The sequence below is a fragment of the Bos indicus genome, chromosome 19 (genome assembly GCF_029378745.1).
Source record: "Bos indicus isolate NIAB-ARS_2022 breed Sahiwal x Tharparkar chromosome 19, NIAB-ARS_B.indTharparkar_mat_pri_1.0, whole genome shotgun sequence".
Lineage (NCBI taxonomy): Eukaryota > Metazoa > Chordata > Mammalia > Artiodactyla > Bovidae > Bos > Bos indicus.
In genome coordinates, this window is record NC_091778.1 from 11,657,755 (window position 1) to 11,675,860 (window position 18,106).

Sequence of the window (18,106 nt, forward strand, 5' to 3'; positions counted from 1 at the left end):
TGTGAATCAGGTGTTGCACGTCCACTGCTTAAAATCCTGAAGTTACAATAAAGTTCAACCTTCAAAACCTTACTTGCTCACACACCTGCAATCTCACCAACCACAGCCACACAGACAATCTTGCTGTGCCTTGAATGCACGAAGCTCTTACCCATCCTCCCATACGTGCCTCCTCCTCACCCACTGCGTCTCTGCTCAGATGTCTTCTCTTCAGAGAGGAGGTCCCTGGCCCCCTAACTACACTGGCCCCACCCCATTACCCGCTTCCAACCCCACTCCACCCCCATCACTCTAACCCATTACCTTGTTTTATTTTCTTGATATCACTTTTGTTCTCTATCTCTCTCCCTCCTTTTAAATTTAATTTTTTGACACACGTGTGGGATCTTAGTTCCCTCACCAGGGTTTGAACCCGTCTGTGTCTTCTGCAGTGGAGCACAGAGCCTAAACCACTGAGCCACCAGGGAAGTCCTTCTATCCCACTTTTTAAAATCTCTACATATAACTGGTCTCCATGAGGGGCAGGGCTTTGCCTTCTTGCCTCCATATCCATGTGCCTTGAATAAGACGCGGCCCATAGTATCTGCTCCAAAAATATTTTTTGAATTAAAGATTGAAGGGCTGAGTGCATAATAAAGTCTGTGTGATCACAAGAACAGTACGGCTAGGGCAGCGGAGTAATGCCTGCTCAACTATGTATTGGAAAAGACTTCCATCTGTCTGAAATTGAAATTCAGTCCTGCCTGGTAGCAAGAACTTGGATTAGAATTTTTCTCAGAATTCCTTCCAATCCAAGATTCTGGGATCCATGCCTTTTACCGTGTCCTGAAGTGTCCTCTTTTCACCTGGTTTTTAGAAATACTCAGATTCAAGCGCTGCTGTGGCCAAATGGTTGGTGAAACGGAGACCTGGCCGCCTCTCTTAAGAGAGCAATCAGTCACCTTCCTCCAAGAGGCACTGCCAGACTTCCCTGAGGATGTTTTATAGCTGAAATCATAACAAAGGCTCCCATTTGCAGTGTACCTGCTACACTGCATCCACCTTGCCTCCCTCTTGGCTCATTCTTACACCCACCCTGCAGAGTAAGCATTTCCCTCCTCCTCGTTTTGCATATAAAGAACCTGAAGCCCACAGAGCATAATTGCCGAAGGTCTCAGGGCCGGTTAAAGTGGGGAGCTGTGGTTCAGACACATGTCTGGCTCTGATGTCTGGGCTGGTTCCCCAGCATTCTAGAGGGCCAACTCCTTAATGCAGGTGGTAGATGGCATTGATGTCAACCTAGCTGATGCTAATTTAGGAAAACAACCCTGAGATAAAGAGTTACAGCAAGAAGACTCTGTAATGAGCCTGCTGGCCTAGCTGGAATGATGAGTTTTGATCTATTGCAGGTCAGAGCTATTTGGCTTCTGGAGCTTCGGGGACAGGCCTGTGGGGACCTTGGAGAAAACAGTTTTCAATGACAGAGAGCCTGTGATGGGCTCCTCGGCATCCCCCCCCATGATGAGACCCTGCTGGGTGACAGGAACAAGAAGAGTTTGTACGGAGACAAGTGGCATCAGCAAGGCCCTGGCCAGAGGACAGACAGATGCTCGGGATGGGGTTCAGGAGAGGGAAGAGAAGGAGACATGCCTGTGGCAGGAGATTGGGAAGGGGAGTGTGGGAGCCCCCTTCCTCCTCCCAGGATGGTCTTCACTGAATCCCTGGCTGAGGTTCCCTTTTGTTCTGCTTAGAGTGTTTCACTCGGAGAGAAGGGAACTTGGCTGAACACTGAGGCGGGGGTGGGGGGTGTGTGACCTTCATAGACAATTTCCAATGAAATCCCATCGAGTTCTTAATTTCCCGAGTGGCCTCCCCTGACCTCCTCTAAGGTCATAAATCAGTCACCCCTCACCCCTACCAGCTCTCCTTCTCTCTTCTCTCTCTTTTGTTTCTTGGGGTTTTGTTTTTTGTTTTTAATGGATCCTGCAAAGATCTTAGTTCCCTGATCAGAGACTGGACCTGGCTCTTGGCAGTAAAAGCTCGGAGTCCTAACCACCGGGCTGCCAGGAAACTCCCCCCACTATCGCTCTCTATATCACCATATACCGTTCTCCAGCCCACCTGCAGTGCCCACCAGCCCTGCTCTACGATGTGATTTCTCCTGGTTTTGTCCTTCACTTCATATCCTGTACTTGATGGGAGTATGTGACATGTTGCTTTGACGCTATTCAATTAGCATTTGTCTTTATACTGGTGCCCTTGCTTACTGCATATGTCCTTACAGCAGCAGTTTAAGGGGCTCTGCCAGGCTGGAGAAGCCATGCATTCAGGAGGCCTGTGTCCAGTTGATAACAGGACAGTTACGTGCCTTATGAAAGTAGTCAGGAGACAGATCTGTAGATTTGCTTCTCCGCATTCTGATACCATGAGCTAACAGGAACAAGGTTTAGGGGGTCTTAGTGTGCTAATGGCACCCCACTCCAGTACTCTTGCCTGGAAAATCCCATGGATGGAGGAGCCTGGTAGGCTGCAGTCCATGGGGTCGCTAAGAGTCGGGCACGACTGAGCGACTTCACTTTCACTTTTCAGTTTCATGCGTTGGAGAAGGAAATGGCAACCCACTCCAGTGTTCTTGCCTGGAGAATCCCAGGGATGGGGGAGCCTGGTGGGCTGCCGTCTATGGGGTCGCACAGAGTCAGACAGGACTGAAGCGACTTAGCAGCAGCAGCAGCAGCAGTGTGCTAATGGGCTTCCCAGATGATTAAGTGGGTAAAGAAACTGCCTACAGTGCAGGAGATGCCAGAGACATGGGTTCGATTCCCGGGCTGGGAAGATCCTCTAGAGGACGGCATGGCAACCCACTCCAGTATTCTTGCCTGGAGAATCCCCACAGACAGAGGAGCCTAGCGGGCTACAGTCCATGGGGTCTCAAAGAGTCAGACATGACTGAAGCAACTGAGAATGGCACGTCCTTCTCTATTACTGCACCTGAGCACGTCTCCTACCAGCATGTCTTACGATTTGAATGATGTACTTATTAATTTTCACATCCTGTGTCTGGTTCACCCACTAGGGTGAACCATCATTGTTTTATTTACCATGTGTTCAGAACCCAGAACAGGGCTGGTGTGAAGGCAATGTCCAAAAGTATTTGTTGCATGACCGAAGGTGTGAATGATGTCTGGGTGGTTAATCCTCAAACAGGATGGTATTGGTGGCAAGTAAATAGATTACAGTGTGCTCATTCCCTCAACATCTATGTAGAGATAAAATCGTATTAGGGTTCATACCAAGCATAGGTCCAAAGGAGAAATAAAGGCCGCTCCCCAAGAGGTGTCTGGGAAGTCCTGCCCTCTGCCTACTGAGGTGCAGGGAATCCTGGGCTCTTTTATGAAAATGAAAGTCAGCTTAGCTCCCATCTCTCCTTGCACACCAACCCCCACTCAGTGCTGGTTGGGGGGCAGGTCATGCTGGGGCTTGCCCCGCTTAGGGCTGCCAGGAGCTCTGGCTGGCTCCCATCAGATATACGCCGGCTGTTGGCAAGCGGGAAGGAAGCAAGCTGCAGCAGGAACAAAGTCTGTCACCCTCCCAGAACTTGAAGTAGTTGCCGAGGGAAGTCAGCTGGCCCTGGGGTAAGGAGACCATTATTTGCCATCTCATAAGCAGGTGTTTGAGGGTCAGATTATTTCTCAGCAGGTTGAAAGCCAGGGAAGGCGTGATGTTTTGTTTGTCCTTTGGCCTTGCCGATAGCAGGGTTCACCCATGAGGTCAGGTTGACCTGGTTCTTCTAAGGGGGCCTTGAAATGTAGCTAAGGGTACAGTCAACCCATTCTTCCTGATGTCATCCTTCCTTTATCAACTGTGAGACCTCCGATAAATGTCCTGAGGGATGATGAATGGGGCTGGGAGACTCCTCACTATGGCCTCAGCAAGATGCATCACAGTCCAGATTGGGCCTCTCTTTGGGACTTCTGAATGGTATGAATCTAGAGAAGGGAAAAACAGTTTTACTTGTTCTTATGAGATTTCATAGCAGAGATGGTCTTGATGCTGGTCATTTTCCCCGCTGGTTTGAGGGACTTGGATGACCCTGATTTGCCCTCACATTTCCCTTCCTTTTTATTTTCTGGAAAGAAAAGTAAGACCACTGGATAAGATTCCACGCTCCCAATGCAGGGAGCCCAGGTCCAATCCCTAGTTGGGGAACTAGGTCACATATGCCGTACTGAAGATCCTGCTGCAGCAACTGAGACTTGGTGCGGTCAAAAAAATTTTTTTTTGAAAAATAGAATGGAAATGAAACTATTAAAAATATAAAAGAAGAAGAAGAAAAGAAAATTAAGACTGTTTATTGACTACCTACTATATTCCAGGCACTGTACTGGGCGAATTTTCCAAAGTTTCATTTGTATAAAACCATTTCAGGATAGATTGTGATTTTTTTATATAAATGAGAAGATGGAGGCTCAGAAAAATAAAGTAAAGATAGCCCCTCAGCTGAGGGACTGAGGCAGAATATGAACTCAGGTTGCCTTGCTCCTAAATTTTGTGTGTTCTTCCCCTCCAGGGCCCAGGAAGAACAGGAATGCTGGAATAAATTACACGGTAACCCAAATACATTACTTATCAGCATGAATCTAACACTAAAGATTGTTAAGCATGTCTGCATTTACTGGGGAGAGACAGAGGAGGGGGAGGAGTGGGGCATGAAAATATTTTTTTTGCTGGGATTCAATCTGTTCTTAGCCCACTGTCCCATACAGATAACCCGAACCTAGGTATGCTACCTTGCTTCTGTAGTGTCAGAGAAAAGATGACTTGGTAGGGACTAATGCTAACTTAGCTTCCCTGGTGGCTCAGTCAGTAAAGAATCCACCTTTGGATTTGGGAGACTCAGGTTTGATCCTTGAGTAAGAAAGGTCCCCTGGAGAAGGAAATGGCACCCCACTCCAGTATTCTTGCCTGGGAAATCCCATGGACAGAGGAGCCTGGTGGGCTGCAGTCCATGGGGTTGCAAGAGTCAGACACGACTGAGCAACTAACCAAACCACAATGCTATCTTAGTCCAAAGTTAGCTTTCCAGCTACTTTTGATAGAGTAGCTACTGCTACTGTATCATTGAATAAGAACCACACTTTTTCAGTCCTGCCCAGGGATATCCATGGGAATAAAGACTTCAATAAAATGCAAGGTAGCCTGGGTGATTGTCTCCTGCCCTAAACCAGAGGCAGTTCAGCAAGACAGAAACCCCAGAGCAGTGTCTGGTTTCTGGGACCAGTGACTCGGTCACCTGGGCCTCTGTCCTGCAGGTAAGACCTTGCCTCTACCTTCTGGGAGGGAACCTGAACTCTCTCGGCCCTCGGCAGTCCAGGAAGTCTGCCGCTTCCTTATTCGAGATGTCTTATTAAACTGTAATCAGACTGCGAGAGGAGCCAGTCAAAGCAGTGGCTATTAATAGGGAGGCGAGGAAAGCTGACTAAGGAGGGAGCGGACTTAGACTGGAGGGAAGAGCCTGGCCACCTTGGCCCACAGTCCTCGGACACAGGTCAGTGAGAGAGAGAAAAAGAGAGGCCTGAGCTCTTTTCATTCCTGGGCCGCAGTCAGCACTATCTGGCTTTCTCAACTTTGGAAATAGAAACCCGAAGCGGTCCTGATCAAAAGGATATCCAGCCGTCTTTCCCAGGTCCTTGGGGAGTCTTGGAGCCCTGAGAACACATAGCTTAAATAGCTATGTCATCAGTCAGCGAGACTTGGAAAGGTGCTGGGGCTATATTTCTGTGGTCTCCCTCAACTGACAAGCCGGTGCTGACCCAGCCGCTTGGCTGGCCAGCCCTTCCCACTGGCAGAGATGTCAGAGTAGGGAGATTCTATTTCTGGCTGCTTGATAAGGCTTGGGGAAGTGGGTGTTACAGAAAGGTGCAAGGGGAGAATGAAGGGCATGGTGCAAAAGGGCCTAATAATGCGGAAGAAAGTTTTCAGTAATTTGTCGATGGAATGCCTTTTTCAGGGAGTTAAGATTTTTGACATTTAGTAGAATTTGTCAACCTCTGGATGCTGGAAACAGGATACGTTCCAAAATCTGGCCATGGGCACTTCCCCGGTGGTCCAGATTCAAAGCTTCCATAGCAGGGAACACGGTTTCCATACTTGGTCAGGAAACGAAAACTCCTGCATGCCACATGGCACAGCCAAAAAAAAAACAAAAAAACAATCTAGCCATGGCATGCCATGGATGCTGCGTTCGGCATATCCCTCACTCTGAACCAGGCACTGAATGCGCACGCATTCTGCGTATGCTGCTGCATTTAGTCTGCACCAACCCCCACAATGGGGTGTAATCACCCCTCTTCTCAGAGGGAAAAAATGAGATTCAGAAACGTAAGTGACTTGGCCACACAGTGGGTGACAAAGACAGCACTAAAACTCGGGTCTGTCTGAGGCCAGGGGGAGAGCCAGACTCCCTGCATACCCCCAAAGCATACCCCCATCTTTTCAGCTTCTTCTACCTTGACCCCGCCATCCCCCTACGCCTGTAGCTACCCCAGTACTGACACTGAAGTCAAGGTGGTAGAGTCTGTATGTGTGTTGCTGGGAGGTGCTGAGAAGTGGGGGACTGACGTGTTACAATCTTGTCACCCTTCTTGTAGTTGGTTAGACATGCCTAGGCATGTTTCAGAGTAGAAAATTTGTTTTGGTTCCTGGATCTCTGAAGAAGGAGGTTCAGATGGAGATCGGATGTGGGAGATTTCTTTCCCTTCCTTCCTAAAAATATTTATTAAGCACCTATTGAGCTCAGCTCTGGGTACTTTCAAATGATAGGACAATTGAATGACATCATGGATCTGGTGTTTTTCTCTGCTGTTTTTCATGTATCCTAGAAACTATCCATATATATTTATCTCTTGAGAGTTACAAAGGTGTCGTAATCTACATACTTACGTGCATCTACCAAATACCTTTTCACAGAAAAGAGAGGTGACTTTCCTTCCACTGATTGTCATATAGACTACTTCCTGAACCTGAAGGAAATTCCAGGATCCCAAACACCAGGCCCTAAGCGCTTGCAAATAAGTGAGGGAAGAGTTTCAGCCGCCAGCTGTCAGGGGCCTGGGACCAGACCAAGCCTGATAATTTCCAAGCTCTCAGGCAGTAGATCATCTGAGCTGTTCTTTTGGGGTCTTATGTACTCTTTTTTTTTTTTTTGGCTGTGCTGGGTCTTTGTTGCTGCACTGGCTTTTCTCTAGTTGCAGTGCTCAGGTTTCTCTTTACGGTGGCTTTTCTTGTTGCAGAGCATGGGCTTTAGGGCACGCGGGCTTCAGAAGCTGCAGCGCATGGGCTCAGTAGGTGTGGCTCCCGGGCTTTAGAGCACAGGCTCAATAGTTGTGGTGCACGCTTTGTTGCTCCTTGGCATGGGGGATCTTCCTGGATCAGGGATCAAACCTGTGTCTCCTGCATTGACAAGCAGATTCTTTCCCACAGAGCCACCGGGGAAGCCTTATAGACTCTGTCGGTCAATTCTGTTTTCTTCCTTTTTTTGGAAAGGCAAACAAGTAACCTACCAGCCATAATAGTCAGCAAGATGGTGTCAGCACCCAGATTCAGACAGCCGCCTCCTCTCACTGTAGTCAAAGTTAATTAATTTCCACTGTACCTTGAACTAGGTCACCCGCAGGTCTGTGCCGGGCCTGACCTGGCTGCTAGGGAGGAAGAGAATTTCTAATCTGGCTCTTGCTGTCCCCAGCAGGAGGGGTGGAGAAGGGGGCTACGTTTCACCTTTATGTGGGCTTGTCTCTCCTCTTCTCCTCCGGGGAGGTGACCGTTTTCAGATCTGTGGGTGGGGAGGAAAATCTTCTCTTCCAAAAATAATGTCTTTCTGTAGCGGGGTTTAAAGCTGGACCAAGCTGCTAGAGCTATTTTTACCCAGCTTGCAGTTCAGGGTGTAAATAGCAACTGCGGCTGTTTTTTTTTTCCCACAATAGGGTCGACGTCTTGGAGGCGAAGGCATTCTGGCGCAGCGAAGAAACAATACAGGTTGTCCTTGGGCCCAGCGGCTGATCCTTGACCACCTGGTCAGTATAGAAACCGGGGTGGCATCTCCATGGTTCTGTTATCTGGGGCTTGGCTGTAAACACCAGGCCCCAGGATAATTCCTGGGCTGAGGCTGATTTAAAGAAGATCTAGGTGGAATCAGGAAGGAGAGTCTTAGACTGAGCAGCTGAGGGTTCCGGGAGCTTGTGTACCTCCGGCTCCCTCTTGCTCGACCTCTTGCCTTAGCAAGCACTTCCTCCCAGGCTGCTGCCGTTGGAGGGTTTCTTGCCCCAAGCCCACCAGATAAGGAACTGAGAAGAGATAGAAAAAAACAAAATCCACTCGAGGCTGCCCGGATGACGGAATGTCTCTAAAAATATATGCCTCCTAGTTCTCAAGTGATTGGCAGCCCTGCGGTCTTCAGCATTGGAAAGTGTCATTTAGAGGGTTGGCTCCCTCCGAAGCTGAGAAACTCACCAAGGCTTTGAGTTATGTCTCCAGTTGGCTTGGGTGTGGTGGGTGGGAAGTTCAGCTTCCCAAAAGACCATCGTTGGTATTATTGATGAGGGAGATAAACCAGCAAAGCTTGAGATGTGCCCATCACAGTTGGCGATTCTTTATTGCTTTCCTTTGAAGGAACAAATAATCCTCAGTGGCTTTCCTTTAAGGCCAACTTATTTACCCAAATCTTTCCCTGGGGTCGTTCGTCTGAAATTAGACAGGACTTATGAGTCAGCTCTTTGTTATGAATTACACAGTAGCTCCTTGTGGAACTGCCCATTCCTTTCCTCTAGGTACACATTGATCAGAGAATTTCTCAAATATCTACCACATACTCAGAACTGGGCCTTTAGGCACATGGTTCAGGTTTCAGGTTCTTCCTGGAGATGACGTGTAGGATAAGAAAAGGATTGAGGAACAGGTAAGCAGCTGAGTAATCCCCAAATGGGCTTTTTTGGCAATGATTTTTCTGTGCAGCTCATTGAAATTGATTCTGGGCAGCTGTTAATTGCAAAAACTCACTGCCAATTATTGATAGCTAAAATGACGTTGGAGAGCTTTTCATGGTAAAAATAGGGGCAGACAATAGATGAGAAAAGAGCTTTGCATTTGAGGAGAGAGGTTGGGAACATATTGTTTCAATCTGGGTTTCCACTGTCAGCGTGGGTTCTCTCCCAGGACTGACCAGGGAAGCCTATTTCCTGACCTCCAGCAAGAAGTCCGCCCGGGAGCCTCTCAAGATGAGATCAAAGCTTTGTCTTAGCAGCCAGACCAGAGGACATCCATGCTGGGTTCAGGGCATTCTGGTCCTCACTGTGCTCAGAGTCACATTAAAGAGCCAACCCCACAGTTTTTAGTGAAACCTGATGAATTTGACATGTATGATTAGCTAATGTGGGGAATTATTATTGTCCCATTGATATGATAATTTGCCTATGAAACTTCAAAATTATAAACAATGGTTTTCTGGGGAAAGCCTCTTGAAGTGTGAATGGTAAATGTTTACTGTAAAAAACAAACGCAAAAAACCCCCCAAAAAACCTGGATCTGGAAAGAGTGCCCTGGTGAATAAAATGAAAACCATGTGCAGTCCCATTGCTAAACTGACTAATTGTTTCGAAAAATGCTTCCAGCTCCAGCCTTGACGTTGGGCAAATTGGGAACGCTGTACAAGACTTCCTGTCTAATACTTCCCTAGATTTCCTGGAATCCAATTTGAAACGCTGTTTCCCCTACATCACCAAGGAGTTAAACCTTGGCTCTGCTCTCTGGTGACTAATAGGCACCGTGTGGCTCTGAGCTCAGCGAGAAAGAAACTGACAGTCGGCGTGGGAAGCGTGTGAGATTTCAGGGCTCTTGCGACGCCTTAGATGGGCCTGGTGCGCAGGAGCAAGGAGGATTGCCATCGAGTGCCCTCAACTATGTCCTTTTATCATGAATTCTTGGTTCTTCCTCTGAACTTTGCATGATTTTTAATGAAGATCTCCAGCTCCTTTGGGGGCCTTATGTTAAGGTGGTGTGTGAGTTAATTCCATGGAGAAGGATATTTTAAACAGCAAACAAATTTCACCACTTTGAAAAAGAATCCATTTTGATTGAAAACAGAGCGGAATCAACTGACCTGATCAAATCACACTTGATGTGTGTTGGGGGTGGGGGGATATCTTCTTTCTACTCTTGCTGTTTGCTTCCTGGTGAAAGAAGCCTAATTAACACTCACTCCCTTTTGCTTACCTGGAAAGGGAGAGTGGTTTAATAGGACTGTTGCATTTCCCAGGAAAGTCTGTGCCTCTCTTTCTTTCCTCTTGAGAGTTCACACTGCTCCTGCACGGTGGGAAGGGTAGGCCCGTTCTGGCCCACCTGTCCATTGCTAAGTGGCCAGATCTGTCAGATTCTGAGTTTGAGTACTGGGTTCAGTACAGTTCAGTACAATTCAGTTAATTTCAGTCACTCAGTCTTGTCCGACTCTTTGCGACTCCATGGACTGCAGCACGCCAGGCCTCCCTGACCATCACCAACTCCCAGAGCTTACTCAAACTCATATCCATTGAATTGGTGATGCCATCCAACCATCTCATCCTCTGTCGTCCCCTTCTCCTCCCACCTTCAATCTTTCCCAGCATCAGAGTCTTTTCAAATGAGTCAGTTCGTCACATCAGGTGGCCAAATTACTGGAGTTTCAGCTTCAGCATCAGTCCTTCCAATGAATATTTAGGACTGATTTCCTTTAGGATGGACTGATTGGATCTCCTTGCAGTCCGAGCGGCTCTCAAGAGTCTCCTCCAACACCACAGTTCAAAAGAATCAATTCTTCAGTGCTCAGCTTTCTTCACAGTCCAACTCTCACATCCATACATGACTACTGGAAAAACCATAGCCTTGACTAAATGGACCTCTGTTGGCAAAGTAATGTCTCTGCTTTTTAATATACTATCTAGGTTGGTCATAACTTTTCTTCCAAGGAGTATGCGTCTTCTGATTTCATGGCTACAATCACCATCTGCAGTGATTTTGGAGCCCAAAAAGATAGTCTATCACTGTTTCCCCATCTATTTGTCATGAAGTGATGGGACCAGTTGCCAGGATCTTAGTTTTCTGAATGTTGGGTTTTAAACCAACTTTTTCACTCTCCTCTTTCACTTTCATCAAGAGGCTCTTTAGTTCTTCTTTGCTTTCTGCCATAAGGGTGGTGTCATCTGCATATCTGAGGTTATTGATATTTCTCCCAGCAATCTTGATTCCAGTGTGTGCTTCATCCAGCCTGGCACTTGTCATGATGTACTCTGCATATAAGTTAAATAAGCAGGGTGACAATATACAGCCTTGACATACTCCTTTCCCAATTTGGAACCAGTCTGTTGTTCCATGTCCAGTTCTAACTGTTGCTTCTTCCTGCATACAGATTTCTGAGGAGGCAGGAAATGTGGTCTGGTATTCCCATCTCTTGAAGAATTTTCCACAGTTTGTTGTGAACCACACAGTCAAAGGCTTTGGCATAGTCAATAAAGCGGAAGTAGATGTTTTTCTGGAACTCTTTTGCTTTTTCAGTGTTCACTGGCCTGACAATATAAGGCTTCTCTGGTGGCTCAGATGGTAAAGAATCTGCCTGCAATGCAGCGGATGTGAGTTCAGTCCCTGATTCGGGAAGATCCCTTGGAGAAGGGAATGACAACCCACTCCAGTATATTCTTGCCTGGAGAATTTCATGGACAGAGGAGCCTGGTGGGCTACAGTCCATGGGGTCGCAGAGAGTAGGACAGGACTGAGCGGCTAACACTCTTTCCTGAGTATCAGCTGTACTAGTGAGAAAGGTCATTGTTGGTCCTTGTCTAGCTCACTGCTGTCTTATCTCTGATTGATTTTAAAATCTGCAGCGAAAAGGGGGTGACTACTACTTGGGAGTCTCCTCAAAGACCTCAACATTGACTGGAGACCTCCTGGTGGTTAGAAAAAGCTTTGTGTTGGGGTGAGATCCTGGCATCTAGATCCACATCACTACTTCCCTACACATCACTGAATTCCTTGGCTGTCAAATGAATAAAGGAGCGTTTACATGTATTCCTTGGAGTTGAAATGTGTCCATTCAGAACTTGTTCATTGAATGCCTACTATGTCCCAGGGGTGATCAAGATGGACCATCTGTTATCACACAGTTTATAATCTAGCTAGTGTGTATCAGAAAATTTAATGTTCCAAGTGAAATAAAACAACCTCAGAAAAGCTTAAGCAATAAAGAAAATTTATTGGCTCATTGGGGAGGCAGGCACAATTCGGTCCAGGACTCAAACAACAGGTTCCATTGCTTGGTCTGCTTTCCCTGGGTGAGATCCATTCATTTGTGGCCACACGATGCAACCCTTCCCCTCTTCTGGCAGCTTCCACAATGGCTGCAGTGGAAATAAGACATACCATTTACCATTTGAGCTAAGAAAAGTCCAAGTCCCAAAATTCCCTACACACTCTGGAGGTCCACTCTGATGAGACCATTCTAGGTCATGTGCATGCATGCTAAATCATTTCAGTTGTGTCATTTCAGCTCTTTACGACCCTGTGGACCGTAGCCCACCAGGCTCCTCTGTCCATGGGATTCTCCAGGCAAGAATACTGGAGTGGGTTGCCATGCCCTCCTCCAGGAGATCTTCCCAACGCAGGGATCAAACCCTGGTCTCTTACATCTCCTGCATTGGCAGGCGGGTTCTTTACCACTAGTGCCAACCGGGGAGCAGGCCATTCCTAAAGCAGTGACTGGGGCTCAGTGTAACGGATGCACTTATGTACTGATGGGCTTAAACTCACTGAAATTCAGGGACCCTCAGTGCGGCCGGGCACCCAGGGTGAAGAACTGTGGGGTGTGGGGCATGGTGGGTGTCCAGGCAGCTGGGAGAAGAGCACCCCCACAGTCATAGTGAGTGTGGCTTTGGGGGCTCCTGAGGCCTTGCCTTGGGCCCCTGGAGGTGTGGGAGGGCCCACCTACAGATGGGATGGGCCCAGGACCTTCCTGGAGGCAGTGTGGGAGGGGACAGCCCTAGGGAGAGCTTTAGGCTGTGCCCTCCCTTCCTACTGTGGGTATAAAGATAAAAAGAAAACTGAAGAAGAAAAAGAAAGAAAAATTGGGGGACAGGTCTCAGGAAGAGGCAGCAACCAATAACTGTCCATGATAGAAGGAAAAGGCAATAAGTAAAGTAATTCTGCTCCGAGGGTACACTTCACCTCACAGAAAACACAGATATCGCATTTTCACCTGGGCGGTTGAGCACAAGCCTCAGAATCAGAGATCTAGATTGCCATTTCTGTGCAGGGCTCCTTTGCACGGCGGGCCCTCAAGTCATGGAGGTTAGTAGACTGTGCTTCTTGATCTGGCCCCTCAGGAACTGCCCCACCTACTGGATTCTTCTGCTCTGTGATCCCTCCTTTCTTTCTGGAAAGGAGGCTAAGGTGCTTGAGAGGGCCAAGGTGAGAGCCACACAGCGCCTGTCGCTAAATAAACCGAAGCTAAGTTGGCCTGTGTTTGCTACTCTTTCTGATTTATGGACATTCGGCCAGCAGTTAGGGGTTAAACATTAACCACACTGGGGCAGACTGGGACCACAGGAGACATGAGCCCTGAAGATACACAGGCCTTCAGTGTTCTTTGTCAGCAGGTGTGTGCGTGTGTGCTAAGTCACTTCAGTCGTGTCCGACTCTTTGCGACCCCATGGACTGTGGCCAGCCAGGCTCCTCGGTCCACGGGATTCTCCAGGCAAGAATACTAGAGTGGGTTGCCATGCCCTCCTCCAGGGGATCTTCCTGACCCAGGGATCGAACCCGAGTCTCATGTCTTCTCCATCAGCAGGCTTGTTCTTTACCATTACTGCCACCTGGGAAGCGGTTTGTCAATGTGCAAGGTTCAAAAGATCTGTGTAAAAGAATATGTCACCCAAATGAGCTGAAAACAGACAGAAATGCCATCAGACATGCGGGGTAGGAAGATTACTAAGTACCCAGCTACTTCTCAAGAGGTCACAGTACTTGCCAGGTAACTCAAGAGTACCAGCAGGCCTGAGCAATCCTTCACCTCTTCATTCAACAAATATTTAACGGGTACTTTCTATATAAGAAGTTACAGTAAGAACACATAATCAAGGCTGCCACTTCAATCTTTTTTTTGGAAGAAAGAAGGAATCTCCATTTGTACATAGGTAAATTATTATAAGAAATCAGATTACTATGTGCTGCATAAAATGAACTAAAGACCTCCTTTTATACCAGAGACAGATTGCAGTAAAACTAATTTCATTTAGGGTCAGATGTTAGAGACAGAGGGGGCTGTGGCCAGATTTAAGTGAATCTTGGTTTAAGATAGAAACAAATAAATAGGGTTACATTGAAAGATTGTAATCAATGAAAGTCTTTTTTGGTCTCCCAAATGAATGTGACTCAGTCCTTTGAACATTAAACAGCAACAGTTTATTTGCACATTTCTTATCGTTCTTATTCTGAATCCGTCAGTCACTTATTTATTCACTCAGTTATTTGGTCAGACTCTCATTGGAGATTTATGGAAGGCTTGTTATGCATCAAGTACAGTGTCGAAGACCAGGATACAAAACAGAGTGAGACATGGGCCCTACCTTCTAGGAGCATATGAAAAAATAATTATAACAGGAAAGGTGCCCTAACAGAAGCATGTACTGAGTGCTTGGAGGTGAAGTCTTTACAAAGGAGGCGACATTTGAACTTGAAGATAACAGGAGTTTTCTAGGCTGAAATTGCAGATTATCTGAAAAATCTGTTAAGGGAGGAGCCAGCATGGTGTGTGAGGAAATGGTAAATAGTTTGGTATGGAAAGATCTTGAAGTATGTAGGGAGAGTGTCAGGAGAGGAGGTTTAAAAGGTAGGTGAGGGTAAGAGATAAGTCACCAGAGCTTCATACATAGATCTTACTGTGGGCATTGGACTTTATTTTTACAGATAAAAGGAATTTGTTGAAGGGCTTTACGTAAAAGAAGGACAATATTAGGTTTGGGCTTTAAAAAGACGTTCTGTCAGCTGTCTGAAGGAAGAGTTATTGTGGGGAGGGATTGGAGGCAAAGAAATCAACAGGGAGGTATTTCAACACCTAAATCAACAGGCGGTAAATCAACAGGGAGGTGAGAAGTGACAAGGCCTTGATAGCTGAAACAAAGGGAACAGAATGGGCTCAGGGAAGACGTGAGAGATTGATGCAACCAATAAGACCTAATGACTGACTGGCGGGAGATGATGTGGGAAAGGAAGAAGTTAAGGATGACTTAAGAAGTTAAGAGTCAGTAGCCAGGACAGCTGAGGAAATGAGGGTTCCATTAAGTACAGTAGGTAAAAGAAGAAGAACAGGTTGGGAAGAAAAATGACATACTGCCTTTAAGATGCCCACGTGACATTCAGATGGGCAAGCCCCATGCGCTGTTAGAAATATCTGTCCAGAGTTGAGCCTAGAGATGGATTAAGATTTAGATAGGTGCTGAGGCTATGGAATTAGACGGCACAGATCAGACCACTGGCCAGCAAAGTCTTTGACATTAGTAGCTTGATAGTCCCCCAAACCCTTAACATAGTACTTTGCATAAAGCAAGCAGTATCTATGTAAAAATCTACAGAAACATACAAAGACATGACAGTTTGGAAATTGCTAGTAATAGCTAGATGCCCAGAGACCTCAAGTTTGAAGTCACTGTAATTTTGAAGACTTATTTTAGGATCAAATGGGCAATAAAAGAGTATAGCTGACAAACTACTATGTATAAAATAAATAAGCAACAAGGATATATTGTACAGCACAGGGAAACAGAGCCCTTATTTTGTAATAACTTTAAATGGAGTGTAATCTATAAAAATGTTGAATCACTGTTTTGTACACCTGAAACTAATATAATATGGTAAATCAGTTCAGTTCAGTTGCTCAGTCGTGTCCGACTCTTTGTGACCCCATGAACTGCAGCACGCCAGGCCTCCCTGTCCATCACCAACTCCCAGAGTCCGCCCAAACCCATGTCCATTGAGTCAGTGATACCATCCAACCATCTCATCCTCTGTCGTCCCCTTCTCCTCCTGCCCTCAATTTTTCCCAGCATCAGGGTCTTTTCAAATGAGTCAGCTCTTCTCATCAAGTAGCCAAAATATTGGAGTTTCAGCTTCAGCATCAGTCCTTCCAATGAATATTCAGGACTGATTTCCTTTAGGATGGACTGGTTGGATCTCCTTGCAGTCCAAGGGACTCTCAAGAGTCTTCTCCAACACCACAGTTCAAAAGCAGCAATTCTTCAGTGCTCAGCTTTCTTTATAGTCCAACTCTCACATCCATACATGAATACTGGAAAAACCATAGCCTTGACTAGACGGACCTTTGTTAGCAAAGTAATGTCTCTCTGCTTTTTAATATGCTGTCTAGGTTGGTCATAGCTTTTCTTCCAAGGAGCAAGTGTCTTTTTAATTTCATGGCTGCAGTCATCATCTGCAGTGATTTTGGAGCCCAGAAAAATAAAGTCAGCCACTGTTTCCCTATCCATTTGCCATGAAGTGATGGGACTGTTTGCCATGATCTTAGTCTTCTGAATGTTGAGCTTTAAGCCAACTTTTTCACTCTCCTCTTTCACTTTCATCAAGAGGCTCTTTAGTTCTTCTTTACTTTCTGCCATAAGGGTGGTGTCATCTGCATATCTGAGGTTATTGATATTTCTCCTGGCAATCTTGATTCCAGCTTGTGCTTCCTCCAGCCCAGCATTTCTCATGATGTACTCTGCATATAAGTTAAATAAGCAGGGTGACAATATACACCCTTGACGTACTCCTTTTCCTATTTGGAACCAGTCTGTTCCACGTCCAGTTCTAACAGTTGCTTCCTAACCTGTATATAGATTTCTCAAGAGGCAGGTTAGGTGGTCTGGTATTCCCATCTCTTTCAGAATTTTCCACAGTTTATTGTGATCCACACAGTCAAAGGCTTTGGCATAGTCAATAAGCCAGAAATAGATGTTTTTCTGGAACTCTCTTGCTTTTTCAATGATCCATCGGATGTTGGCAATTTGATCTCTGGTTCCTCTGCCTTTTCTAAAACCAGCTTGAACAACTGGAAGTTCACGGTTCCCGTATTGGTGAAGCCTGGCCTGGAGAATTTTGAGCATTACTTTACTAGCGTGTGAGATGAGTGCAATTGTGCGATTGCAAATCGACTGTATTTCAATTTAAAAAAGAGTACAAGTACCATACTAATATTCGAAGAGATTCTAGCCTTCCCCCAAATTCCATTAAAAGTTCTATTATCCCCTTGTGAAGTATATCTTGGCATTTGGTCTTGCAGAAAAGATACAGGGTTAATACTATCAAATGAAGAAGCTGCTGCTGCTAAGTCGCCTCAGTCGTGTCCGACTCTGTGCGACCCCATAGACGGCAGCCCACCAGGCTCCCCCGTCCCCGGGATTCTCCAGGCAAGAACACTGGAGTGGGTTGCCACTTCCTTCTCCAATGCATAAAAGTGAAAAGTGAAAGTGAAGTCGCTCAGTCGTGTCCGACCCTCAGCAACCCCCTGGACTGCAGCCTTCCAGGCTCCTCCGTCCATGGGATTTTCCAGGCAATAGTACTGGAGTGGGGTGCCATTGCCTTCTCCAAATGAAGAAGCTGGGGAAGTATAATTTATCAGAAGAGGGGAGTTCGGTAGCAGTTGCTGGAACACAGAAATTGGTGTCAATGTATTTGACCCTCAGCAAAGTCATTCTGAGGGCAGCTTCGTGGTGTTTGAGGAACTAAGCAACGTCTTCATCAAGTGTCACACAATGTCACAGTTCTGCATTTGCTCATTCTTTCAACAAACTCTGTTTGAGTACTTTGTATGCTGTAGACACCGTGTTAGGGACAAAAGACATCTTCCCATCCCTCAAAGAGCTCACGGTCCAGTGGAGCTGGGGGTAGGAGGATGTAGAGAAGGGAATACAATTCAAGTAGACTGTGAAGTGCTCTGATAGCACTGTATGCAATGAAGACAGAGAAGGACTACCTCACTCAGAGGGTGCGAAATGAGAGTGGCGACATGGTTAGAGAAATCGTTTCAGAAGAGATCACACCTGGGCTAGGTGATGTAAGGAGA

General features: G+C 46.5%; 1 long non-coding RNA gene across 1 annotated transcript in view; it reads left to right on the top strand.

Moving 5' to 3' along the window:
- Positions 1-3,618: 3,618 nt before the first annotated feature.
- Positions 3,619-18,106, top strand: part of LOC109573132 (uncharacterized) — a 95,459-nt gene continuing 80,971 nt past the window's right edge. Inside the window, exons 1-2 of the long non-coding RNA XR_011561910.1 lie at positions 3,619-4,584; positions 7,959-8,048. This is a non-coding gene — a long non-coding RNA (uncharacterized lncRNA). The remainder of the gene's footprint in view (positions 4,585-7,958; positions 8,049-18,106) is intronic.